At 36.1% G+C, this 15187-nt stretch overlaps 1 pseudogene; it reads left to right on the forward strand.

Annotated features, from left to right (window-relative positions):
• Window positions 1-13251: 13251 nt before the first annotated feature.
• LOC149546464 (UDP-glycosyltransferase 91C1-like) lies at window positions 13252-14728 on the forward strand (annotated as a pseudogene).
• Window positions 14729-15187: the final 459 nt, after the last annotated feature.

Below are 15187 nucleotides of genomic sequence, written 5' to 3' on the forward strand. Positions count from 1 at the left end.
CTATAATATCACTCAGCACGAACTAAAGTTTATTGGTTCTCAACATCAACTAAAGTTTACTCAACATCCAATAAATTTGCTCGGCATACACTACAATAGACTTTTAGTCAATGAACTGCCTCACAATAGGTGTTCCATAGTCATGCGCTAGGCCTGGCTTAGGAATAATCTATTCAAGCTAAGGGCTACTTTTCCCCTACCATGAGGTGCATTTAGATTGTCAACCCAGGGACGTATACTTGAAATGGTCGGCATAGTATATGCACTAGGTATCTTGATGAATCATTATGCTTGTGCTGCAGGAAAGTAAAAATGCAAAGGAAGGAAACTGCACTACTGCTATGGAAAGGAAACTAATGAATCTATGAATGTTGAAAACACAATGACAAGATAACAGAGATTCCATCTTGACTCATCCATTAGACTGTTCTCACAGATCCTGCAAGAATGTTCATGAAGTGTGATGCTACAGGAAGGAATTAACTAGCTACGTCTTACTTAAAATACTGCTAATGCTTAGTAAAATGAATCTATTCTATCCTAATCTAATCCACCTTCCAAGTGGGCCCCCTTGGTTGGCTTCTCTAATCTACCAACACAGGATAGAAACTAAGGAGAACTAATTCATTTCATTAATCAGTCATTACATAATTCAGAATTGTAAAACACAACTACAACAAAACTGTGAATTAGTGTTCTCTCGATAAAACTTATCAAAACCTAAAAATAAAATCTAAGAACTAAGAACTTTGAACATAGGAGTCGATTCTGACATATATAGGGAATCTACTCTTTATTACATAACAGAAAAGTAACTATCCTAAGTTAAGTCCGCAGGAGAGAATATACGAGAACAACTAAAAGTGGAAAGGAAGGATAATGCAATTGAGGAGGGAGCAATGAAGTTGTGGCATCTGCTTGTTACAATGTAAATGCAGAGAAGGTAATGGCTCGTAAAAAACTCCTCCTTATTTGTTGCCATGTTTCCTAGAGTGGTTATAACTTCCTTTTTGTGGTTGTTCCTTAATGCTCGTTTCTCCTTGAATGTTGTCGGCAACCAACTTCTAGATTCTTCTGCTCATCCTTTAATCCTTATCATCAGGTTAGTTATGACAGAATACATATTTGCAAATAAAGATCCATCAAACTAAATTCAAACATAAGAATGCACATTTGGATATTTATATGAAATACTGCATATTAGATATAATTTAGGCAAAGGATGACATAGTTTTTCTACCCCATAAATCATCAAAGGTTTAACAAACATAGGCTTATAACTGTTAAAACAAGGATAAATAGAGTATCATAAAGTATCCTAAACATAACAAAATAAAGGCATTTTTAAGACTCATCATCTGCACCCTGCTAAACTAATGCCTATCCTCAAGCATTACATTTCTTTGTCAAAGATCTGAGCTCCCCAACTTCTGTCTTTCCCTTTCTGTTGCTCTTGAAGGTGTAATAGAATCCTTTGGTCATTTCCCATACTTCTCACTTGTGGTCTTCCTGCAACTTATCAAGTTTGTCAACATCAATATCATATAGGGGCCATAAAAGCATTGGAGGTTGCATGGTTAAAGGACACCATAGCTCTAGCCTTAGTTGCTTTCCTAGTTCTAAATATTTTGGAACTCTATTTAGTGTTGCTTCCAAATTAATAGGACTGTGCGGTTCTGATTTCTTGAGAGAATCAGGTAACCGTGCCCATCTACCTCTTACTCTGGTCATAGCTCTTTGGAATGCAAAGTATGGCAAGTTTTCATATTCGGCATATACTTTGGCTCTAGCAGCAAATACCTTCTTTCTAATGTCTGGATTACTCTTCCCATAGGTTAATGTAAACCAGTCTCGAAGTATTTCTTCTAGTTGTTTACTTTCTGCCCTCAAGGGTAAAGGTTTTGTTCTCTCTTCATCTCTATAATTAACCAGTTGTCTGTCATAATTCGCCTGATTAGACATCCATGACATTAAAACTTTCAAATACACATCTCCTATATAGAGAAAAGGATTCCACTCAGTTTCTATAGGAATGACAAAATTATGAATATACAACTCACACAATAGATTTTGTTGCCATGGTGGTAAGGTTTGATACAGCCCATAAAACTCTTGTGCGGTTTTGAATTTTGCATTTACATTTTTGAGGGTTAACATCAATTGAAACAATTGATATTGTTCTTCCAAACAAAAAGCATATACTCGAGGAGGTGGTCTGCAAGCAAGAGCTTAATCAGCTAATTTAAGTGCATGTTCCATGCATTGTTTCTGTCTTTCTAGCTATTCTTTCAACTCTTCAATCTCCTCATTTTGTGATGTTATGATCTTGCTCATTCTTTTCTTCTCCTCTTTCCATAGTACTTCAGCAAATAAATGTTGTCCATATAATTAGAAAATGAGTTTTTGCAAGGTGATGGCATTGTTATCCTTTTCATAATCCTTTTTCTTTTTTCGTTCCCACCATAGATGTTCCACCAAACTATTTATCCATGTTGACTTATAGGGGACTAAGGCAATATTCGAATCATGACTTTCAGGAACTACTTAATTCTCATGACTTGAAACACTTGGTAAATCCATTAAGGTGTCATTAATTTATTGCTCACATACTGCAGGAGGACTACCAGAAGCTTCTGTCATCTCAGTATGAAGGGGAGAATCGTCAAAAATTATCTGCACAGGAGACTCTGGAGCAAGTTCTTTAGGCAAAATAATATTTTCAAAAATCTGCCCTCTCATTCTAGGGCTTCTCCGCAAAGGAGTCTCTTCTTGTACTATTGTCTTTTGCCTACTTTTCTATTTCAGTATCACTGCTGTAGGATTAGTTGCTGTAGGAACCTTCTTTGTTTCCTTCTGCTGCTAAACTGCAGGACTAGGTTTTTGTTGAGCAACGGTTTCTTCTGGTGACTTCCGTTTCCTTTTGGCTTGACTAGTAGTGGGTTTAGGAATGTCTTGTTTAGGTGGAGGCACATTCGCTTGAGTGGAAGCAAATTTTGGTTCAATCCCTTGTGCATTTTTTGTTTTAGCTCCCTCAATATCTTGTTCTGCAGGCTCACTATTGGGAACTACGTTTTCCTCACCCTGCTGTTCACTAGGGTCAACTTGAGGTTGTAGGGTTTTAAATTTCACAAAGTCATTCCATGTCAAAGGGGATACATCCCTAAGAGACCTTTCTATTAACAACTTAATCAAAGCGTGGTGAGTGACAGAATTATCTTTCCCTTTTTGAGTCTCTTCCCCACTAATATAGAGCATATTATACAAAAAATTTGGGAGATTCACGGCAATGTTGTGCCTTATAAAACTAAGCAACTTAAAATGGTGTGCATGTAAGTGAGAAAATTTTCCTTCACAAGTAAAATACCTGATGACATGCATTGCTAGGTCAGGGTATGGAGGTGGCAAAGACAATCTCTTGCACCCCTGCTTTGTAACATCCAATGGAGGGTCATGTGGGGTAGTGAACTGAGCCCTTGCTGACCTAGCATCATGTGAGCTCGGATAATGCTCTCCAACAGGATGTAACCCTATTACTTCTACAATTCATTCTTCTATTGCAATTACTGTCAAACCCCACATAGAAGCTTCATCTTCATCAAATGTCCTGGTGAATTCTATAGCTGCTTCTTCATCATATGCTGTTAAATTCAAACAATAACCTAACCACCCGCATGCATTGAATCTTTTTACTGCTTCTACATCAGAGAGCAACAAAATGTGCTCAACTGGCTCTTTTCTTTGTAATCCTCCTCCCATTTCTTGATACTTTTGCTACTCCATTTCCCTCTCCCTTTCTGAATGCAAACTTCAAAACTCTGCATTATTTCTCAGACGCTTCACCGCTTCTTTTCTGGGAAACATTAATTGCCATAACTAATTGTTATGTGTCATAATTAAACTTTAGGTAAAATTAAATCATGAATTTGCATGGAAATCGTCTGAAAACATGGTTCAAATGCCAAAATTTTAAAAAAATAGGTCACATCATAGCTTAGCATGAAAATTTTGGCACAAACAAAGAAAAATACATTCAGAAAGTGGGAGTACAACACTTGACATGGCATACTTATGGCAAAAAGTTCACATTAATAAAGGGTAATGCCATCATCATAGTTAATCAGGCATCTCATTTTAATAGTACGACACTCCCTTGCCCCCTGCTAAGTTTACAACAAGTGTCCTCATGTGTTAGACTAGTATGCGTTAGGGACTGGAATACGCCGTAATTATAAAGACTATGCCGTATTAGATATAATTAACAAAATCTGCAAACTTATAAATGAATAATAGTTTGAAAACGTTTATACCTGCCAAGCAGATTGTCACATGCTCCAAAAAAAAATGTGGCAGAAATAATGTAATTGGCAGCATCCATTAGCATGTGCAGATTTGATTGAAAACACAAAAACGTAAGTATGTAGAAAGTGAGTGGATGGAAGATTAAGAAATGGAGTGACGTGGTTGGATGGAAGATTAAGATATGAATGGAAAGAAATACCATGAAAAGAAAATGGACTTTATGCGAACATAATGTTATTATTATGGACATGCAAATTAGAATTAATGTTGAAGAAGAGTAGGAGAAAGGTTTTCACCTTCAGCTACAGGAAGAGATACTTGAGTTGTTGTTGGATCTGGTTGTTCGAACTGTTGCATGAATTCAACTTTTGTTTGAGGTTGTTTGTAAAGATTAAGTCGATGACCGTTGATCAACATTTTGAAAGGCATATCATCAATTGTGGTTAGTTGAACCATTCCATTGTCAAAGACATGGATGATTTGATATGGTCCTAACCATCGTGTCTGCAGCTTCCCTGGCATATCCGTAATGCGGGAATCATACAATAATGCCCAGTCACCAGCTTTGAACTGTTTGTTGAGGATATGAGAATCATGCCAATCTTTTCTCTATTTTTGCACCAGTTCAGTATGTTCTAAAGTGGTCTTGCGCATTTCATCCAAAGAATTAAGATGAAGGAGATGTTCTCTTTGTGCTACAGGAAGATCAATATCTAAGGTCAAGGTTGTTCTCAAAGTCTTGTGTTCAAATTCAATTGGAAGCATTTCCATGACTGGTGGGACTGGATTATGGGTTGCTACTGAAAAGGAAGGTTAGGCACTGGGTGATTAACAACTGGTAGATTCAAGGTAGTGTTATCAAGAAAACTGGTCAATATTTCAGTGAAAGGTTGGAGACCAGATATATCTAGGGATTCAGCTCTTGGTGATGATACTGTGGGGAAAATGGGACTTGCATCTTCAAAGGGCAACTCAACTTCTTCTTCAACTTCTTCATTCAAATTAATAGATCCCTGTGGAAAAAATCTGCCATATTCATCTCGTCGTCTTCCTCTTCAATGCATGCAACTAAAATTTTCACACTGGTAAAAAGAACTTAATCTAGAAACTATGACTCAAAAATGCTCCTAGCTTGACACCATCCCTGGCAATGGTGCCAAAAATGAATCGCCTCACAATAGGTGTTCCATAGTCATGCGCTAGGCCTGGCTTAGGAATAATCTATTCAAGCTAAGGACTACTTTTCCCCTACCATGAGGTGCATTTAGATTGTCAACCAAGGGACCTATACTTGAAATGGTCGGCACAGTATATGCACTAGGTATCTTGATGAATCATTATGCTTATACTGCAGGAAAGTAAAAATGAAAAGGAAGGAAACTACACTACTGCTGTAGAAAGGAAGCTACTGAATCTATGAATGTTGAAAACACAATGACAAGATAACAGAGATTCCATCTTGACTCATCCATTAGACTATTCTCACAGATGCTGCAGGAACATTCATGAAGTGCGATGCTACAAGAAGGAATTAACTAGCTACATCTTACTTAAAATACTGCTAATGCTTAGTAAAATGAATCTATTCTATACTAATATAATCCAACTTCCAAGTGGGCCCCCTTGGTTGGCTTCTCTAATCTACCAACACGAGATAGAAACTAAAGAGAACTAATTTATTTCATTAATCAGTCATTACATAATTCAGAATTGTGAAACACAACTGCAACAAAACTGTGAATTAGTGTTCTCTCGATAAAACTTATCAAAACTAAATACTAAAAACTAAGAACTAAGAACTTAGAACACAAGATTCAATTTCGACATATATAGGGAATCTGCTCTTTATTACATAACAAAAAAGTAACTATCCTAAGTTAAGTCTGTAGGAGAGAATGTAGGAGAACAACTGAAAGTGGAAAGGAAGGATAACAAAATTGAGGAGGGAGCAATGAAGTTGTGGCATCCACTTGTTACAACGTAAATACAGAGAAGGTAATGGCTTGTAAAAACTCCTCCTTATTCATTGCCATGTTTCTTGGAGTGGTTATAACTTCCTTTTCATGATTGTTCCTTGATGCTCATTTCTCCATGAATGCTGTCGGCAACCAACTTCTAGATTCTTCTGCTCATCCTTTAATCCTTATCATTAGGTTAGTTATGACATAAGACATATTTGCAAATAAAGATCCATGAAACTAAATTCAAACGTAAGAACGCACATTTGGATATTTATATGAAATACTGCATATTAGATATAATTTAGGCAAAGGATGACATAGTTTTTCTACCCCATAAATCATCAAAGGTTTATCAAACATAGGCTTATAAGTGTTAAAACAAGGATAAACAGAGTATCATAAAGTATCTTAAACATAACAAAATAAAGGCATTTTTTAGACTCATCAATCAGCTCGAACTAATTTTTTGTTTGGCTTGCACTGGCTTTGCTCAGCACCTACTATCCACTTGGTCAAGTTTGGCAAACAAACTCTTTTTTAACTTGTTCCTCTATACTCACTTACTGGAACCAACCTTTTTAACCTTAAGTAGATTTTCAATACATCATGTTATCACTATCTTAACTAATTCTTGTACTCCTTTTCATATCATAACTCAACCTTTCCTCTAGGTTCTATTGTTATATTGTTTGATCAAATCCTCTTCATCAATCAAATAAGTGATAGTACTTATATCATATAAGTAGTTATCTCACCAAAAAATAGCATGTTTCAGATCAGTGAAAAAACAATGATTGAAACATATTGATGATACTTGTATCAATCTATTCTCCACAATCTCCTTCTTCAACAATCTTCCTCAATCTATTCTCAACAATATAATGATACAGTGAATAGGTCCATAGGTAAGAGTCCCTTTGAAGTAGTTTATGGTTTGCATCCTAGAGGAGTTTTTGAGTTGAGACCCTTGAAATATGGAAGTCCAAGTAATAGCTATGTTGAAGACTTTCCCCAATCAATGAAGGAAGTCCATGAAAGTGTAATGAATACATTAATTAAGAATGTTGATAGACTGGAACAATAGGTGGATGCCTCAAGAAATGACTTCAAATTTCACATTGGAGATCTTGTCATGGACATCTAAAAAAATTAAATATTAGCTAAACGGATACCACACAACCTTCAAATAAAAAAGTTAGATTCTCTCAAAATACTTGCCAAATATGGAAAAAATACATATAAGTTTGAGCTGTCTATTGACCTAGGATTGTCGCCAATTTTTAATATTGTAGATTTGGTTGCTTATGAAGGACCTAATCAAGATGTTGATCAAAGTATCCATGAGATAACATAGGATGTAGTAGACCTTTAGCTCATCCCTCCTCCCCCTCCATAAGCAACAAAGATATTGGATTCCAGAGTATTCATGAGACTAGGACCAAGGCCTAAATAGAGCACCTCATCCAATGGTTGGAAAAAGATGATTCTGATGCTACTTGGGTTAAAGAATCATAATTCAAAAGGTTGGGAATTTATCCATACCTCCTCAATCCAAGGATGGATTAACATCTTTTTATTTGGGGGAGTATGGTCTAGGACCACTTAGGCCAAGTTTCATATTTTTGGTTTCATAGTTGCTTTAGATTTTGGGCTTGTACTAACTCTAGCCATGTCAGGGGTGTGAGTAAGTTAGAAGTTGATAATTTCTAGATGTTTTGGGGATGTTTATGAATTTTGATTTGTGTCAAGGGGCATAGGTATAGGACCTTTAGAAATCCTAAGAAGGTGTTCTCCTAACTAATCTTGTAATTTATGATGTGGTTCTACTCTATTGTATGGATTAAGACTCCTAGTATGTCATTTGATTAGTAGGAAGTGAAAAGATGTAAAAAGATGTCAAGTCAGACAACAATTGGCAAAAGTTGTCAAACAGGGAAAAATGACCTCAACCATGCATATTGATGTTCTATGGGGGGGGAAATGTTTAAACATCATTTTAAAAAAAATCTAGACAAGCCAAGAGGTTCCCAAGTGTGTGTGTGTGTGTGTGTGTGTGTGTGTGTGTGTGTGTGAGAGAGAGAGCGAGAGAGAGAGAGAGAGAGAGAGAGAGAGAGAGAGAGAGAGAGAAGTTGTTCAAAGAAGCCAAAAGTTGTCATGATTGTGATTTTTTTTGAAAATTTGTTTAACAACTTTTTGGAAAGAAGATTGGAAAGTGCAAAAGAACACTCAGTGGATATGCCAACCACCTACAACCTCTTTGGGATCTTACAAAAACACCATTCAGACACATCCCAAGGGTTGAGATTTGTAATAAGCAAGTTTGAGCAATTAAATGAATGTTTTTCTGGTTAAAGAAAAGACAAATTGTGGCATATGATTCACCTGTACAAAAAAATGGGTTGAACAATCCAATCTAGTGGTGAATTTATGCTTCTTATGATTTTAGAGTAATTCTCTCTTCAAGTTGTTAGGTTGTAAGTTTCCATCTACTTAGGTTTTGAAATTCTTTTCAAATTAGACATTATGATGTTTCAGTTTTGGCTTTTTGAGCAATAATGGCTCTCCCATGAATTCCTATCATGATTTCATCATGGTTTTAGGGGACAGGGAAGTAGAGCCTATGTCCATATTTTATATAAGATTTGGGGCCTTGGACTGCATGGAAAACAACTTTAAGGTGATGCCCTAGGCAAGTATGTTCTACTTGGTTAGGCAAATCACATATTAGAAGGAGAAGTTTTGGGTGAAAGTGTTTGATACTTCAAACCAAGTGGTGCAAAATTAGGAGAGTTGATTAAAGTAAAATTCTACAAAGGGACAAATTTCCATGATAAGTTTTGAAGGGGGAAAGAAAATACCCTAACCAGACCAATCAATATTATATGAAACCTTTAAAAATAGGCTAAAAAGTGTTTTTCCCTGTACGGACACCTCAATGATTTGAAACTTGCAAAATCTTAAAGATTTTCCCAAAGGGTAGTTGAATATGACTTTTTTTTGCCACCTTCTTTGGAGAAATTTAGGACTAAAGTCCAAAAAGCCAAGTTGGAGGGCTAATGCCAGTAGCCCTGTTTTAAGCAATTTTAACCTAGAAGCCAAGAACTTGGTGTTTTCTTGCAAGATAGTACTCCATAAGTTCTTTGGTAGCCCTCACTCTACATGGAGAAATGATTTGGTTAGAAAACCATAGGATTGAGGTCAGCAAGAAAGTTGTGAAATGGCATTTGTGTAAGTAGAGAGCCACAACTATTGGTGTAACTAGGTGGAGAGTGGATAGAGGATAGTATGGAGGTCCTCTAGGAATTAGGGCATCAATGGAATCCTAATAGGCTAGTGTCAAGCCTGAGTCAATCCTTGGAAAGGTAAGGATTTGGAAACAATTCAACCTAATGTTACATCACGTGTCATGGTAGACGAAGAAGGAAATGGGATCAGAGCGAATGTCGACGAAATGAGTAGGGTACTCACCGAAAATGATTGTCAAGTCCGTCGAACAAACATCCTCAACTTCATCTCTGTGCTCCAGTAAAAAAGCTTACAGCAGAAAAAACTATTTGATATTTATCTATCAGCATTGTTGAGCGTGTATTGATTTCTACTGAATCATTTGCAATGTCCGACTTGTTCCTTCCATGAAATTTTAATGTATTGTTTCTTAGCAATGTCGTTAGGCCTTTCAATTTTATGTCTAGTTATGTATCAGCTATATATGATAAATGTTTAGATTAATATGCCCATTGTTGTTGAACATGTATTAATCTCTACAGATGTAACCTCCAATCGGTTGCCTTGTCTGAATTCTGTGTTTCATGACCTTGTAATGAATGATTCGTTACATGTCATTCTGTTTATTGATTCTGGGTTTAATTTCATCAAATTATTTAGTTTCAATTGATCTGTGTGATTTGTCTTGAGTTGGTCGAATAGGGAAAAACTTCTATAATTATTAAAGAGATAACAAATTCAATTCTATGGAAAATATAATATTTCGGCTGATTTGCAGCAGATTTCCTCTAAAATTAAATCTGGTGTTCATGCCTGTATAAGAGAAGTTTAACGTAGCTACTACTATACCAAACTAGGTAACTAGAAAGCATAAATAGAAAGCGATATGCTCACAAAGGCAGGTATTTTTTTATTTTGACTTGGAGGTTTAAGAGTATCGCACTTGTATAACTAGCAAATTACTATTTTGGACTTGTCAGGCTTCCCCTATCATAGCAGAAAGAAGACGCATCACATCTAACGGTCACTAATATAGATGACAACAAAATCTATCTATCAAAATTTTCACACTTGAAGTACGGAAAATAAAATAGACATATGTCAGTTGAATGGCTTATCTGGAAATGCAAGACCATGTTCGCAATTTGACGGCTGAGAAATTTGCACAGGTTGTACTATTACTGGCCGTAGTTTTGAAAGTTGATGTATATTCGTGTCTCTAATGTAAATTTTAAATTAATTAAAACTAATTCTTATCAACTGTTCATTTTCACATATTTCCAGTGACATCTATTACTTGATGTCATTTCTTCCTTCTCCCTCTCGCACTTGGCGTTTCACTGGGACAAATATTATAGAACATTATTAATTTAAAAGTATCATCAACTTATTAAACATCTTTAATTAATTAAATTCACTAGATTTCAACTTCATCAATATAGTTTGGAATGTTTCTTGAATCAATTGAATGTTTTAAGCCACTTCTAATTAGTCATTGTCCAATCTTAGTGATTGGAAGGAAAATTGGATCGAATTGAAAGAGTTAGATATTTGTGAATACTATAACATATTGATATACAAATCATTCTTTGATGTAGTATATATATTATAAACAAAGGTGTTTGATTATGTTTTCAACCAAAATAACTAAACATAGTTTACGATTTGAACTGTTGAATATAGTTAGATTCCAAATTGATGTACAAATATAACTATGAGTTTTTTCATATACTACAGTACATAAGATCCAACAACATCAAAGATGAAAATAATCTCAATTCCAGCTAATATAATATTTTTTTATATCAGAAATCAAACATAATATATATCTAATATAATATAATAAAAATAAGAGTCAACATAATAATATGATTACATAAAGATATAGTACAATACAAATATTATATATTATAGTATAGAAAATAATTTGATAATGTTATATAGTTTAATACATAGTAGCTTTGTTCAAAGTTGTTTGCGGCTACTATGCTTTGTCGGTAGCGACTACTCTATATCTCTTTGTGCGTGAATAGTAATCCTTAATTCTTCTCTCCCAGCTTCTTGTGGATCTGTTTGAAACAAATATAACGCCAAAAACTTTTAAACTGCATGATGGCTTACACTCTTGCTAACATGGAGTTGTTTAAACTACCCTATCTACATATTTAAATCTTGAGGAATAAAATGATCTTTGACTCACAAAATAATCAAAATCGTCAAAAACTTTTAAACTGCATGATGGCTTACACTCTTGCTAACATGGAGTTGTTTAAACTACCCTATCAACATATTTAAATCTTGAGGAATAAAATGATCTTTGACTCACAAAATAATCAAAATTGTCAGACGTACCTTTTTGATAGCTTCTAATTTCACACATTAACAAAGATTACTAATACATTACATAATTAATAAGTTTATTAGCATAGTCTAATATTTTTCTTGAAGCTCCATACAAAATATTGTTAGGAAAAAAGTAGATTAAGATTGTTTAATGCAACTTTTTTTTTTTTTTTTTCTTTTTTTTGGTTTAACAACAATGGAGTGTAGATCATGAAGATTCAAATATTAGAAGTATCTGAAAATAATGTTGTATTTTGTAGACATTTAGAATTATCTTAAATTGTATTTCGTCTAGAATTTAGTTGTTTCAAAACTGTACTATAGCAATACATTACATAATTTATATCGATATAATATAAATATCGATAATAATTTGATGTAATAATCAATCTATATTTTATAGACCATGTGTGGTTGACATAAAGTACGCTATCTACCATTCACATAAAATAAGCTGTCATTTACACTAAAAATAAGGTTTCTACATTAAGATATCTACCATATGTCAGATAAACCACATGCCATTGACATAAATGTTCTCTCTTCTTTTTTTTTTTTTTTTTTTTTTTGTTTTTTAAATGCGCCTGGTAAACATTTTAACGTGATCGGTAGAACTGGCGCGACACGCCCACCGGTACCACCAACGCTTTGACCTAGAGCTATGAACCAGTGAGGCCACAAACGGGGGATCTCATCCCAATGAGATTTGAACCTGGATGGCAAGGATAACAACGCAACAACTTAACCATCACAACATGCCACTATTGGCACATAAATGTTCTTATTGCATAAGCTCTCTATCATTTATATCATATAGATCATGTGTCATTCACATCAAATAAGCTATTTGTCGTTCACATAAAATAACCTATCTGTCATTCACATTAAAAGTAAGCCATCTACATTAAGCTATCTACCACTCAGTCCCAAGTCAAACATGCACAACAGTACTTTTTAGACCACTGAGTCATGATCTAAAGACAACACAAATAAAACATTGGAGATAATATTTCTTTAGTTTACTTGCCAATCCACATGATTTTCTTATGTACAGGCTAATCTTCCACAAAACAGTACGAAGATAAAGTAAAACTTTCTATTTTTCCAGATTCACAAGAACGTAATGATTTTTTTATAATTTTTTTCTTGTTTTCAACTACAAACGTAGAAATTTAAAAAAGAAATCTACAATATTTTTGATCTTTCCAAAATTGATCAACTCTACATTTTTGTGGGAAAATAGCCGTGTCCATTTTCTTATCAGTTAGTCTTAGTCCTAGCGGACTAGAATCATTAAAAGAAAAACTAAATGGTTGTAATGTCTAAAGTGCCGCCTGTAAAAATATCTGTCCGGGAAAGGGGGGATTGGGAAGCGATTGGTAAGTGCAAAGTCCAGATAACTTGGAGCTTGGAGTTGCAGAGGATGGCGGATCAATTGCAGCTCCAGGGGGTGATGTTTCCTTGGGTTGCGCAAGGACACATAACGCCCTTCCTAGAGCTCGCCAAGGACCTTGTTACTCACGGTCTCAGAATTTCCTTCGTCTCCGCTCCCCTTAATATTGCGAAGATAAAGAAGCAGAGATTGGCAGGGATCGCGCTGGTGGAGATACCGTTGCCATCTGTGGACGGGCTGCCAGCGGGCATCGAGTCCACGGCAGCTTTATCCGAGATAGGAAGAGAGGATTTGATGCCGCTACTCTTTCAAGCCGTCGATCTATGGGAGCAACCCTTCGGAGAGCTACTTAAACAGCTTTCCACGGATTTTGTCATAAATGATGCGCTGCTCTGCAGGAATACCGGCGTTGCTGAGAGAATAGGGGTTCCCACAATAACTCTGATGGTGGCGAGCACGGCGTCCCCACGGCAGACGATCTGATTCTGCCCCCGCCGGGCTTCCCCTCTTCGGTTGTCCTCGAGCGACTCTTTGAAGAGCACCATGCGCGCTTCTTTTACGAAAACAAGTTAAATGGGCTCACCATTATGGACCGCATTTCCATCTCCGTGGATGGAAGTTGGGCCACGATTTACAATACTTGCCTGGAGTTGGAAGCCAAATTTTTGGACTATTGTCAGAGGAGCTCAGGGAAACTCGCGTTTGTGGTGGGAATTTTCATGCCCAAACCTCCTCCGCTCCCCGTTGCAGATCCATGCTTGGTCTGGCAGGATAAGCAGCAACCGCGGTCTGTGGTCTTCGTGTCCTTCGGCAGTGAATGCGTTCTCACCGCCCAACAGCTCACTGCTCTTCTGCTCGGCTTGGAGGAAAGTGGAGTCACATTCCTCTGTGTTCTTCGCCGCACACCGGTGGGTTCACTTCAGTTTCAGCTCTAAATATCACAATTTAACGTTTCACATCTGAACATAAAATTTTACATATTATTACTTATAAGATTGATTTATTCTTTGAAGCTTAACATTTTAGCGTGATATTAAAAGGTATTGTAACTGAATTGCAGCTAGACTTTGAAAATAGGACTGTTACAGGAAGAGGACTCGTGGTTACAGAGTGGGCGCCTCAGTTGATTATTTTGAAGCACCCTTCGACAGGAGCTTTTCTTTCGCATTGTGGATGGAATTCTGTGACAGAAGGCGTGAGGTTTGGATTGCCTTTCGTTGCTCTCCCAATGCAGTACGAGCAGGGATTGTCGGCCAGGCTGATCTTGGAGGAGTTGAAGCTGGGATTGGAGGTGAGAAGAAATGAGGAAGATGGATCTTTCACCGAGGAGGACATTGCTACAGCTGTCCGACGTGTCATGGTGGACGAAGAAGGAAATGGGATCAGAGCGAATGCTGAGTAAATGAGTAGAGTCCTGACCAGCAATGATTGTCAAGTACGTCGAACAAACATCCGCAACTTTGTCTCTGCGCTCCAGTACAAAGCCTGCACCAACAAAACTATTTGATATTTATCTATCAGCTAAGTCTTAAATTAATAAGCCCGCTGTGTAGCACTGTATCCTTTGTTAACAACGTCGAACTAAGCCTTCCAATGTTATGTTTAGTTATTTATCTGCTATATGTGATAAATGTTTATATTAATAAGCTCATTGTTGTTGAACATCTATTCATTTCTACTTATATTTATGTATCAGCTATATATGATTGAATCTTAAATTAATGAGCACGGATTTATATCTACTCATGTAACCTTCAATCGTTTGCCTTGTCCGAATTCTGAGTTTCATGAGCTTTTAATGAAGGATTCGTTACAATGTCATTATTTGGGTTTAATTTCTTCAAATTATTTGGTTTGAATTGATCTGTTCGATTTGGCCTGAGTTGGTCCAATAGGGAAAAGCTTCCATAATTCTTGAAGAGATAACAAATTCAAATTCTACTGAAAATAGAATATGCGCTACTGA

Source organism: Cupressus sempervirens, chromosome 7 (genome assembly GCF_028749045.1).
Source record: "Cupressus sempervirens isolate cs-2001-9-10 chromosome 7, ASM2874904v1, whole genome shotgun sequence".
Lineage (NCBI taxonomy): Eukaryota > Viridiplantae > Streptophyta > Pinopsida > Cupressales > Cupressaceae > Cupressus > Cupressus sempervirens.